Raw genomic sequence first — 12040 nt, 5'->3', positions numbered from 1 at the left:
TCTGCAATAAATGTCAAAGGTAAATTGGCTGATTAAATTATGTTTCATTCCCCTAACAGGCTTTCTCATGTCCCTTGACTCTCTCTCCTCCTGAAGAAAGGACAGTTGGAAAGTTGGTGTACTGTAAAAATAATATAGTGTACCAGGAAAATATGCTACCCATTACTAATTAAAGTCTTTTAACAGCTTTTGTTTAATGTCAGTGTATGGTATATCTATGCCTATTAGCACAACCAAATGTCCATGGCTTAATTTGAGCCGGAACATGCCGGAACATGTTCCGGCACCTCCGACGTTGGATCCGGAACCTTTTTTATTGGATCCGGCACCTCCTGTCTCACCAGGAAAATTAATCACCTAAATGAAAAAAATAAACTACTGTTTGTGTAGTGTTCAATGTTGTTATCTGTTTTGTTAGTCGTTATTCCCCATTGAAGTTCCACAAAAATCTTGTGTTTGCATTTTCGATGCGTTTTGAGGTGAATTTTCAGGGTAAGACGGAGGGGGGGGAGAGGGACGGAGGGGAGAGAGGCACTTCAACAGCACGGCGCTGCACTTGTGCTGGTTGAGATTGCTGTTATAGCCTCATTTCACTCAGGGGAAAAATGTCAAAAAGACAACAAAGTTTGCTTAACTTGTTCAAATACGCTGGCCAGTCGGATCCCAAACAAGCAAAAAACGTTTCTGCCGATCAAGAATGTGGAGACCACGTGAGTTTTTTGGTTAATTCAATAGTCCGATGGATAACTGCTGCTTGTGAAAACTTTTTTACATTTCGCACCAATGCAGTGCATGTTCTGAAATAAAAATAAACATTGTCCTGATGTACACACAGTGTTGTTTAGGTTTTTTTAGTCAGAGAAGCTACTAGGCAGTGTCATTTTTATTTTTTTGTTCCGTTACCTCCAACCCCCATTTTGCATTGCGGAATCCACCCCCCCCTCTGCGCTCCGGGACCTCACACTTTACAAATTAAGCACTGCAAATGTCTACACTAACTGTATATACAGTGTAGTGGATAATGGATGGAGGAAAGCTCTGAAAATGCTAGCCTTATTTAGGTCTGCCCTTTATGCCTCTGCTGTTGTTGAGTCACATAAGACACATAAGTCAAACTGTATGTAAAGTACTTAAGCACAGAAGCAGTCAAAATCTACGTCAACATCACATGATATCAACACCTCATTCACAAACATCACTCTGCAATGTATCTGTGCTTCTAAGGCTTGATGGACAAATCCCCAGTTGGATAGATCCCGACAACATAGAATTAGAGTAATCCTTATATATCCTTTAGTGTAAGTGATAGTGCATGTAATCCAGAATTCTGCTTTATCAGTGCCAATTGAAGGCTTGTATTTACAGTACTTTGTACCAATGCATAGTCCCAGATGAAAGACATTTTTAATCCAAGACTTGGCTGTCTATTTCATTGTTATACGATTCCTTTAAAAGAGATATAAGCCTTGTCATGAATGCACAAATTCTACTGTTAAGTCACCACCTAATTTAGCAATTCTCATTCATGACAAGTACGTGATCTGAGAAAAAAAATTTTCAAACACACATTTATAGTACAGCTGTAGTTGGTGCTAGCCTAGTGGCAGCCAGTTGCTCCAGCTCTGTGTTCTTCTTGTGGTGGTTTGTTTTTCTGTTTTGAGTTGTCATGTCAATTCTTCCTCCATTTCACTTCACTTAATTGCACTGCAGGGAAGTGAAAGTCAATATTAAGAGACAGGTAGGACTTTTTCCTGTTTTCTCTGTTGCTTATTTTGGTTTCTGGTCATGAAAACCACATCTGTGGCTATGGAGGTATAGTTTACACTCCAGTAATCATGTTGAGCAAACGGGCTCTCTTACCCAGAGCTAAGCCTCATACCTGGTGGAGCTGAAGATGCAAAGCCACAAATGCATGACAGGAGCAAAACAGAGAGGAAGAAAGAGATACAGGCTCTCCTTTACCTGCTTTCTACCTTTATCTTTGAAAAATGTAATTATACCAACATGCTTGAGGCAGGGGCATTCTGGTTACAGTGTCACCCAGAAACCAAAACACGTACACCTCTTTATTATTTAAAAACTATGAAATTCAAAAACTACTATAGTAGTTGTTGTTTTTTCTGTTTGTGATTGTTTGTTTCTTAAATTCATATTTTTCAACGGAATTGTGAACAGGGATGCTCAGCCAGCCTGGGTAAACCCTGACGAACTTCCGGCAAATTTGAGATTTGCTCTGCAAGTCAGTCTGGCGAAGAGCCCATTCAAACCCATTTCCAATGTCCCCAAAATCCAGGCACCAATCACAACCGCTGTGGCGGGGTTTACACCAATCACAACCGTTGAGGCGGGCTTTACGCGACAATGATAGCGCAGCGACAGCGAGCAGCTTTTTGTTTACATTCAACATGACGGCTACCGAAGCGCAGCGTCACCTGGATCGTTTGTCTGATTGGTCGGACTATCCAATGCGTCCGTTGGTGACGCCCCCTTTGGAAATGAACTGTCAATGAACCTTTCCCAGACCCACTCTCAGTTAAAACTGAGAGTGGGTCTGGTGTCAACCAGGCTACAGCCAACCTGTACTGCATATAAATAAAGGTTAAATAAAAATACCCATGACTTTCACAATATCATAATCACTAACTTTCAGACTGTGTGGGCAGATAGTGACACCAGACAGCGGGAAGAAGAAAGCTGACAAGAAGAGCCTGACATTCTTTTGAACAAAATATGATAAACGTCTCATATTACTGTTCAGGAGAATTGTTCAGGAGAATTGTAGTGTGTGTGTGTGTGTGTTGACTGTGATAGCTCTGTGTCTACACCATTTGCCAAGGGAATCTGCTTGTTGTTTAAATTTCATTGGCAAGATGGAGAATCTGTTGAGTGGTGTGTATGCTGTGTATATTTAGGGTGCCATGGTGAGTGGTATTGTTTTCACAAATCAACTGATAAAGACATCTATGTCTGTCTGTCTTTTATTTAACTGCTTTCATTATGAGCCATGTAAGCTTGTCATGCCAAATATTAACTGCACAAGCCTTCTCCAAATGTATTACTCTAGAATGGAAAGCCATTATGGCAACCGCACAACTTGGCTTCATTATTTATTTATTTGTATGCTCTCGGAAACGAAACAAACCTATGTCATGTTTTACATAATCCACTGTCTGTGATCACAAAGCTTCTAATCATTTGTGAATGAGATTGCAAATAAACCTCTTCACCACTGCACACACATACATTTGCTGTCATGATAAAGACATTATGCCAAACCTTTGGATTTAGTAGTATTGTAGAAATACTCAGTCGCATCTCATTAACATTGTTATAAAACAATGTATTTAACATGTTCACTATTTTGACAAAAAAAACTGCATGTAAACCATGTGAGACTAAAGCTGCAAAAGAGCAAATAGGCTGCATAGAGAAACGTTGTTGTCAATGGGCTGACCATTGACCTTGGTGCTGTTTAGTCCAATTAGTAAATAAAATGTGTAGGTGCAAAATGTAATTGTCTTGTATATTTCACACCAACTGTATTGGTGTGAAAAAACTGACGAGCTGTCGATCCCAACTCTTTAAGTGTTAAAACATTACAATAATGTAACAAAGAAATAAGATGGGCAGGAATGATTCGGCATCCATTCTGTTTTGCGCCATAGACTGTTTTTAGTCACTGGAAACACCATGTAAAAACCAGTATCATCATTCACAGAGAATAATGGGAATGGAAGATACTCATTCCTTGAGCGTAAAGGGGGCCTTAATGATGACAGGCCCTACCTCAAATCGAGCAGATTAATTTTGTCCCTTTGCTCATAACAGTATATAAGTGGGAATTGACCGCCTAATTGATTTTTACTACTATGTAGAAATTAAACGGCTATATCTTTAATCAAATTTACTAACCATATTTTAGAGTAAAACGGTAGCATGTGCACTGGGCTGTAGTGGAAGTTCTGTCTCCCAGCTTCCACATTAGAGAGCGCTGAAGCCAGCCAGTCACATCAACAGCACCTTATTAGCCACAGCAACTGCAATATTAAGTATTCTGATGTTGCTAGTGTTGGTCCTATCACTGTACTCTTATCTATCCAAATCTATAAACTAAAACATTAATACCAAGAACCAACATATAGTGTGGCAACCAACATCAAATAAAAACAATACATATATTATTTTGCTAGTTATATGGGTTTCTTACATACAGTGAGGGCCATTATTGAATGTTCAACAATGCTTTCTGAGTACTACAACTACCACTACTACAGTCGCTTACAGTAATTTTTTATATATCAACATTTTTTATACAACAATTGTATATGCATTAGTAAAATGTTCTTAAAAAGAACCAATTATTTTCCTTTCCAGTGTTGTTCTTTAAGTTGGAGACTTGGACCTGTGTGGAAATTCTGTCATTTTGCTACACAGGGAGGAATAAAGGAGGAAAACCACAGGCAGCACGGAAACATGATAAAACACACACACACACACACACACACACACACACACACACACACACACACACACACACACACAGTGTATCCAAAGAAGAAGAAAACCACAGGAAGCGTCCTGATGATTTCGTGAAGAGGGGAAATACTGTTCAAACTATTCTGCCTGCCTCTCTGCCCCACTGAAAGAACCCCCAATCACAATTCAGACTTGACAACTCCATTGAAGTCATTCAGCATTTTCTCCTCAAACATATGCGCATACACACACGGCATTTATGTCTATGCAATTGTCCACAAGCCCGGCAAAAGAGTAACTATTTAATAATACTCTTGTGTTCCCAGGAGATCTATAAAGTCAGTCCATAAGTGTGTGCGCAATGTATTGATTCGGACACCTCAAGTCTAACTGGGTAATTGCCTTTTAACTGTAAATCATGACTGAAGGACACTGTGGGGACCTGTCATAAATGACGTGACAAAAGAAAAGGATAGAGAGAAAGCAAGAAAAAGACAGTGATTGGTAGAGAGAGAAACAGAGACTAACAATAAGCCAAGGTTTATCTTTCACACTGCCTCTAGCAAGCAAGGGGAAAATTCAGCGGTGGGAGGAAGGAAGGAAAGACGCTGAGGACATTTAGCATTTAATATCCTGTTTTTTTAATTCTCGACTCGCTTTGCTCCATTTTAACCATTCATTTTCAATTGAGTAGACTTTTCTTTTAAATTCCTCAAGGTTGTCACTGTGTCCTGGGGATTGCTTTCACCTTGTTGTCTTTCTCAGCTCCATTTGAAAAACCCTGGCACTTTGCCTGTGCTGGCTTTAAAACTGGTCTGAGACATGTTTTGAGGTCTCACTGGCCCATTAGATGGGGGAGGGGAAAAACCAAGGGGGTAAGCCAGCCTCCAAAAAGCGTAGCTCCTATGGAGCCATTTTGATGCTAACAAGCCATCACCTCCCGTTAGCATCCCATTGACTGCCATTCATTTTGTCGTCATTTTGACAGCAAATAACTTTACATCTGAAGCGTTTAAAGACTTTATTTGTCCATTGTTTATTTCTAAAGAAACACCACAACGTATAAATGCTCCATTACCTTGTATCTCACGTTATGGCTCTGTAGTAGGTTTTTGTAAAATTAACCAGATGTTTTATTTTGCTTCTGTGCTCGACTTCCTGTCCTGCACTATCTGCCGTGTGCTGAATTGCTGCGGAGGTCTCCGGTGTCCGGCAAAAATAGAAGCTCTGCGTATCTGCTCTGGAGGGCTCCGGACCGCCGGAGCTGTGCCGGAGTCGGAACGCAGCCGTTATGCAGCCATTGGAAATACACACATTGACTTTAATGGAAACCTATTGACTCCGCCGCCGTTTCGGAGCCGTTTCCCATCTGGTGGAAATGCTGGGTTACAACTTTCAGACAGGTTGCTCACATCACATCTACATCGGCAAGCTCAGTTTGCAGCTGCGCAGTAACGCTCAGCCATCACCGGAAAAGTGCTTCTAATCGCCTTCACTGGTCTCCGTCCAGAGCAATAGGATCTGTTGGTCCATTACAGTCTATGGAAAAACACCTCTTTCTGAATCTTAACTGTTAAAACATGCAGTCTGCCTCTACACTGATAGGCCAGATGTAATGATGTATGAAGGGGTTGGTAATTGGAGAGCAATGTAATGTTGACCTTAAAGCCTCCCCCCAACAACATCCAGCAAACTCTCTGGGTAAAAAGTGAAAGCTACTCACACAATTGACTTTGTAGATGCTGACTTTAAATAATTATTCACAAAAGCAGAATACAAGTTTGTTGAACGGTGGATTTTCCCTGTAATCAATGCTGTATGATAAACATCTGCCTCACCCTAATTCTGACATTAACTCAATCAAAACTAGATTTACTGCCTTGCGGTTGTTTGCCTCTGTCATGCAGTCAAGTTGCAGTTTACATCCATGTCTGTCCAGACTCATATATGTAGTGAAGCCTTTAAAGCATTTTAATAAAATGTATTAGGTGTATTTTTTGGTGAAACATGGACGCTTCACACACATTTTCAACCCGGCAGCACAGAAGATCTATACAATCACAACAGTTTCAAGGTGGACACCCAAGATTAGAGTCAACAATTTGGTATCCGACCAAATGTGAAATATGGTCGCAATCACCCCTTCTGTTTCTCAGTTATGGCTTTAAATAATGACAAAGTGGAAAAGTGTTTTTGCAGAACATATCGATGGCACGGTGAAGTTGACCTTTGACCTTTTGAATATAAAATGTCATCATTTTATCCTATTAGACATGAGTGAAATGTCATAATTAGCGGGTTTTTTTGCGTTGTGGCCAAAAATGTGTTTTGAGAGTTCACTGTGACCTTGACCTTTGACAACCAAACTCTGATCAGTTCATCCTTGCGGTGAAGAATAAATTTCCTCCAGGGGGTCCCTGAGATATCAGGTTCTCAAGAATGGGACGGACAGACAACCCAAAACATAATGCCTCCGCCAGCTCGGATGCATAAAAAGTAGGAAAGTGAAAATGACAGTGAGCACTACTGGTGAACATGTGTTGCACCGTGACCAATCTACTTACAGCAAAGCAGCAGACATGCCTCTAAACCGTAAAATCACCTTAGCTCACTAATGCTCACACACACACACACACACACACACACACACACACACACACACACACACACACACACACACACACACACACACACACACACACACACGAGCATATTAAGTACAGTAGAGGGCAATGATATGCTAACTTTTAACTGTTTTTGCTCTGCATCTTGGTATTGTATTGCTCTAAAACACTAAAGGACTATAACCAGTGAATCATGAATCAGGCTAAAGTAAAGCATTCCGTATTGGACCATTTCACCGGTCATGCAGTAATGGGTTATATGCACATAATATTGGTCAGATCGATAAAGTGAACTATTAATGGCCATATGAGTCCAAGGGGTTTTGTGACATTTTAATATAAACCATACCTCTAACGCTTGTATATAATTAGGTATAGATTAAAGACTTGGTGGGCTGTAAATGAACAAAGTCCCATTATACCATTTGAGGATAATTTAGAAAAAATATATATAATCCAAACATGTGCATATTACCTATTAGGATTCTTTGTCATTCTAAAGATAAAGGATTTTTAATTGACTCTTTAGTTTGAGCTTTGTGACTTTGATTCACAAGTAGCTTCATCCTCTTATGGGGTATCAGATAGTGAAAAAATCATTAAAAACAACTCAGCCCTTTGCGGCTGTCCAAGAGATAAATGCTGCTGCTTGGTGGGAAGAGGTGACAAGGGAGCCAGCGTGCTTAAGGCTGACCCTGTGGTATCAGTCTGTGCAATGTTAAAAAGTTTCTCTAGGCTATGAAGAGTCAGTTTTGGCTGATCTGACCTCTTTTAGCATTATTAAAGATCCAATAGCACAGGCTGGGTATTGGGCATGGATCATGTGGCAGTGGGAAGAAGTCAGAGTAGAAGGGGGCTTATAAGAAGAACTTTGAGTTAAGGGGTAACTTAAGATACCAGAAATACAAAATTCTAGCATATACAGTATATTCGGAAGAGAGAAATGAGCTGCTAAAAACATGTACCTAGCTGCTGCTTTAAGGATTTTAACCACTGAAATCTGCAGGTTTAAAATGTCCCCTTCATGTCTACATGATGTATTAAAAACACAAACCATCTAAATGTCATCTATTTTTGGCATTACGTCAAAAGCTGCCTTGCCCACCTTTATGTACAAAAGTAATCGGACACATTTTTGTAAAGTAGAGACAAGTTCATTATGTTTCAGTTGATCACAAGTCAGCAAGACACAAAGCAGAACTTAATTGCATTGCCTGGGACCACTTTATATCTGTCATTGGCCCTCAACCTCTACCGCAGAAAAAGTGTGGACATTTCCTGGTAATTACAAGTCATAGCATCAAAGGTAAAGTACCGGCTCCAAAAAGGTTGTTACTGCTGGTTAATGTACTGTTTTAATGAACACTAAACAAGCAAAAAGAACCTTGCTTGTATAAAATGGTCTTGTTCTCTCCAGCAGAAAAAATTAAAACATTTGAGCTGGGTAATCCTTTAAAGTAGGGTTTTTTGGCAATGTTTTTTTGCTATGCAAGCAAACTGTTTACTCTTGCTTCACCATAGGACCCAGTCTCATTAAAACACACTATAGTCACATAAAGGCAGGCGCCATCACCAGCTCTGAGATCCATTTTGCATCCCAACTCACAGTTGGAGAGATGCTGCAAAGATACTTGCCTGAGTGGAAATTCTCCAATCACTAGTCAAATACGGTCTTCGTAATAACAACAATAAACTTATATGTTCAAAATAGGGAGGTTTTCTTTAACTTTTTTTTTTTACTCTTGAGGTGGTTGAGGTGAACGCATGGCCGTTAACATACAGATTTTTCAAGCCAGGGAGCGGAGTTTGCTTTTCAGGGAAAACAAATGACTTTCACCCAGGAAATGCGTGTTCCTTAGGAGTGTTTTAATACAAGCCACGATCTTTTTCCTAAACTTAACTAGTCGTTTCGGTGCCTAAAACCTAAGTTTTGCCGCCGCATTATGCTCACTTCTTGCCTAAATTTAACCGTAATCTCCAACGAAATGACTGCGCAGTCACCTATTTTCGGGTAACTGAACCACCAACTACCGCTGACCTGACAGAGCACCATGCAGAGCACCGCAGCCGGTGTCGCAGAGCTCTGTAGCGGCTAAACACATCTACTAACTGCTGCTGATACAACGAGCTGTGGCGGAGGTCTGTAGCCCATCACAAAACTCTTTAGCGGTTTAAACACCTAGAAACTGCCGCTCTGTAGCACGGAGCTCTGTAGCCGATGTCACGTGACCAGCCAGCTGCCTCCTAGTTTTCGTATGATATCATACGTTTGAGTGTGCATAACTTTTCGTACGATATCTTACGAACCAGTTCATGAGAATGCGCTGGAATGTGACAGTGCTTAATTCCATCTGCTAGCTTATACTTATCTTAAAACCTGACAGAGCATGGGAACTAATATCTGTCAGCCTATTAGGTAGGGCTTTTTCATTATCTCCTTAACACATACTCTGTCAATACCCCCACACACGTCCCTCACAATAGTCCATCCATCCATCTTCGTCCGCACACACGTCCCTCACAATAGTCATTACACTAAATTAATCTGTTTAGTTGTGGGGTATGTCAACTTTAGTGTACACAGTAAATAGTTTCCTTGTTATACTAAGAATAAATTATCTTACAAATGTAGTCCCGGACCCACTTGCTCTCATTTTCACTCATTAGCTCTTTCTGTCTCACCTACACAACACAAAAACACACCTAGGTCTCATCACAGCTTCCCACCACAACCCTTTCCCTGACTATCAAACAGAGCAGCCAAGCATTTGTACTGGCAAAAAGATGGTGCAGAGGAAAGGGGAGCGCAGGCTGCCAACAGGAGGAAAACATATATTTTAGAACATTTACATAATACATCTTTAGATTCTAACCATAAAACCTTAGTTTTTTAGACAGAGGAGGGCCCCAAGGAGGAGACACTAATCTCATGCAAGCCATATAATATCCTATAAAAACTTTGCATACTGTGATGAATTAATATGATGTATTATTGTAATATATAAACTCATAATGTAAAAGTGCCCATTAGCTATAAAATGCAAGTGGATAATGGAATAACATAACACATTTTCTGTTAGTTTTTATAATATAAAGTTTTTTTGGCATTTTTATGCCATTATTTTTGACAGGATAGCTTAGACCTGAGAGAGGAGAGAGGGGGAATGACATGCAGCAGTCGAGGACTGAGCCTCTGTATATGGGCATGCACTCTACCAGGTGAGCTCCTCAGGCGCCCATATGAATTGAGTTTTAATCTTGTGATGAAAAATGTCAGCATATGATATAATTAGATATAAAAACATTACAGTATGATTAAAACTTGTAATCTACTCTATAGGCTTTGCAGCAAACATTACTAAAGAGCCAACTTGAAGAGTGTTTTACTCTTATTTTACTATATTCATTGTATCAATTATAAGACAATAACCCCCATCCCTTTTCCAACAGTTGTTAGAGTATTTTTTTTAAAAGGCCCTGTCCACCCACAGAGGAGTTTTCACTTATCCTAGCTTGACCTCTGCTCAGGCTGAAGGTGGGCATTACATGAGCTCACTGGACTCAAATGATAAATGTGTATTGTCCCAACCTGACAGGTGCAAAAAAGATAAATGAGAGTGAGGAAGACTCTTGAGAAGAGCTATAATTATTAGAAATAATTGATTATTTATTTTACCTGTGTAGGTGTACTATGGATGTGCAATGCCTTTAACGATAAAATGCACTCTGAATAATAAGTCATTTAACTAAAAGAAACGAGAAAATAGAGCCTATACTGGTATTCCAACCAGTGGATTATATTAACCATCATTAACGTGGGGTAACATCGAGGTAACGGTTGTTTCCTATCACAACTGCTACTCGACTTTTGTTGAATGTGTAATGACGGCTATATCAGGTAAAATGTTGTAACATGATCCGACTTTTTAAATGCAATATCCATAAAAAAGATTTTTCAGGCCGAGTTGCCACAAGACCTTGAATAAAAAACATTCACAAAACCCCTAAATAATAGCTGTTGTAAAGTAATGCTTTGTAATCATCCTTTGGTTCACTAAAAACCTTTGGGATATAATTTGTTTAATTATGTTTTTTCTGTCTGGAATAGGCTAGAAAATCACTTTGCCACGAAATAGTAATGTGTGAAGATACCACATAATATAGAAGTCTCTCCAAAGTGTGTGTGTGTGTGTGTGTGTGTGTGTGTGTGTGTGTGTCCATCCATGCACATACACTTGCAGGTCTGCATTTGTGTGTCCGTGCCTAATATGGCAAGGTGCAGCTCAGCGGATGCATGAGTCAGACGTGTAACACACATCCCCTTGTTAACCAGTTCACCCATCAGGGAGAGGCCTCTAATGTCTAAATGGTCCCTGCATGAAATAAAATGCAAATTATTTGTGTGTGCTTGCGTGCGTGCGCCTCAAGGGCAAGACAAAAGTGTGTATGGGTGAGTGCACATGTGCCACTGTCTGTGTTAAGGAGAACCAACGCTACACCTGTTTACCAATGCATGAGGTCAGAACCCAGTGAGAGCAATCATCAGGGTCCTTTCTTTAGAGAGCTGCCATCTCATCTCGTTTGCACGCTCATTCTGCTTTCTCTCTCTCTTTTTTTCTCTCACTTCTACTGCAAAGCACACATCTTACCTTCCAAACCTTTGGAGACTTGACAAAATTGGCTCATACAAAAACATTTTTTTTTTTTTACTTTTTCTTAACAGAGAGTCAAATTGCCTACTGTAAAAACACCAAGACATTTCAAGGCATCCTCTAAATTGAAGCCTAGCCCCCTATTTGATTAATCCAATGCTTCATCAATAATGAATACACACAATCTCTCACAAGCCCTCTGTGTCCTCTGAATAGCATGTGCAAAATGGGATTTTGTAACAAAGATGACAAACGGACAAACGCCATCTCCATGAAATTTCTCAGAGG

At 40.0% G+C, this 12040-nt stretch overlaps 1 protein-coding gene across 1 annotated transcript in view; it reads right to left on the bottom strand.

Moving 5' to 3' along the window:
* LOC114555093 (glutamate receptor ionotropic, delta-2) overlaps nt 1-12040 on the bottom strand; it is a 185004-nt gene that overhangs the window by 33298 nt on the left and 139666 nt on the right. The gene's annotated exons all lie outside the window — the stretch shown is intronic.

The sequence above is a fragment of the Perca flavescens genome, chromosome 5, assembly GCF_004354835.1.
Source record: "Perca flavescens isolate YP-PL-M2 chromosome 5, PFLA_1.0, whole genome shotgun sequence".
Lineage (NCBI taxonomy): Eukaryota > Metazoa > Chordata > Actinopteri > Perciformes > Percidae > Perca > Perca flavescens.
This window is presented reverse-complemented; position numbering and strand designations above follow the sequence as displayed.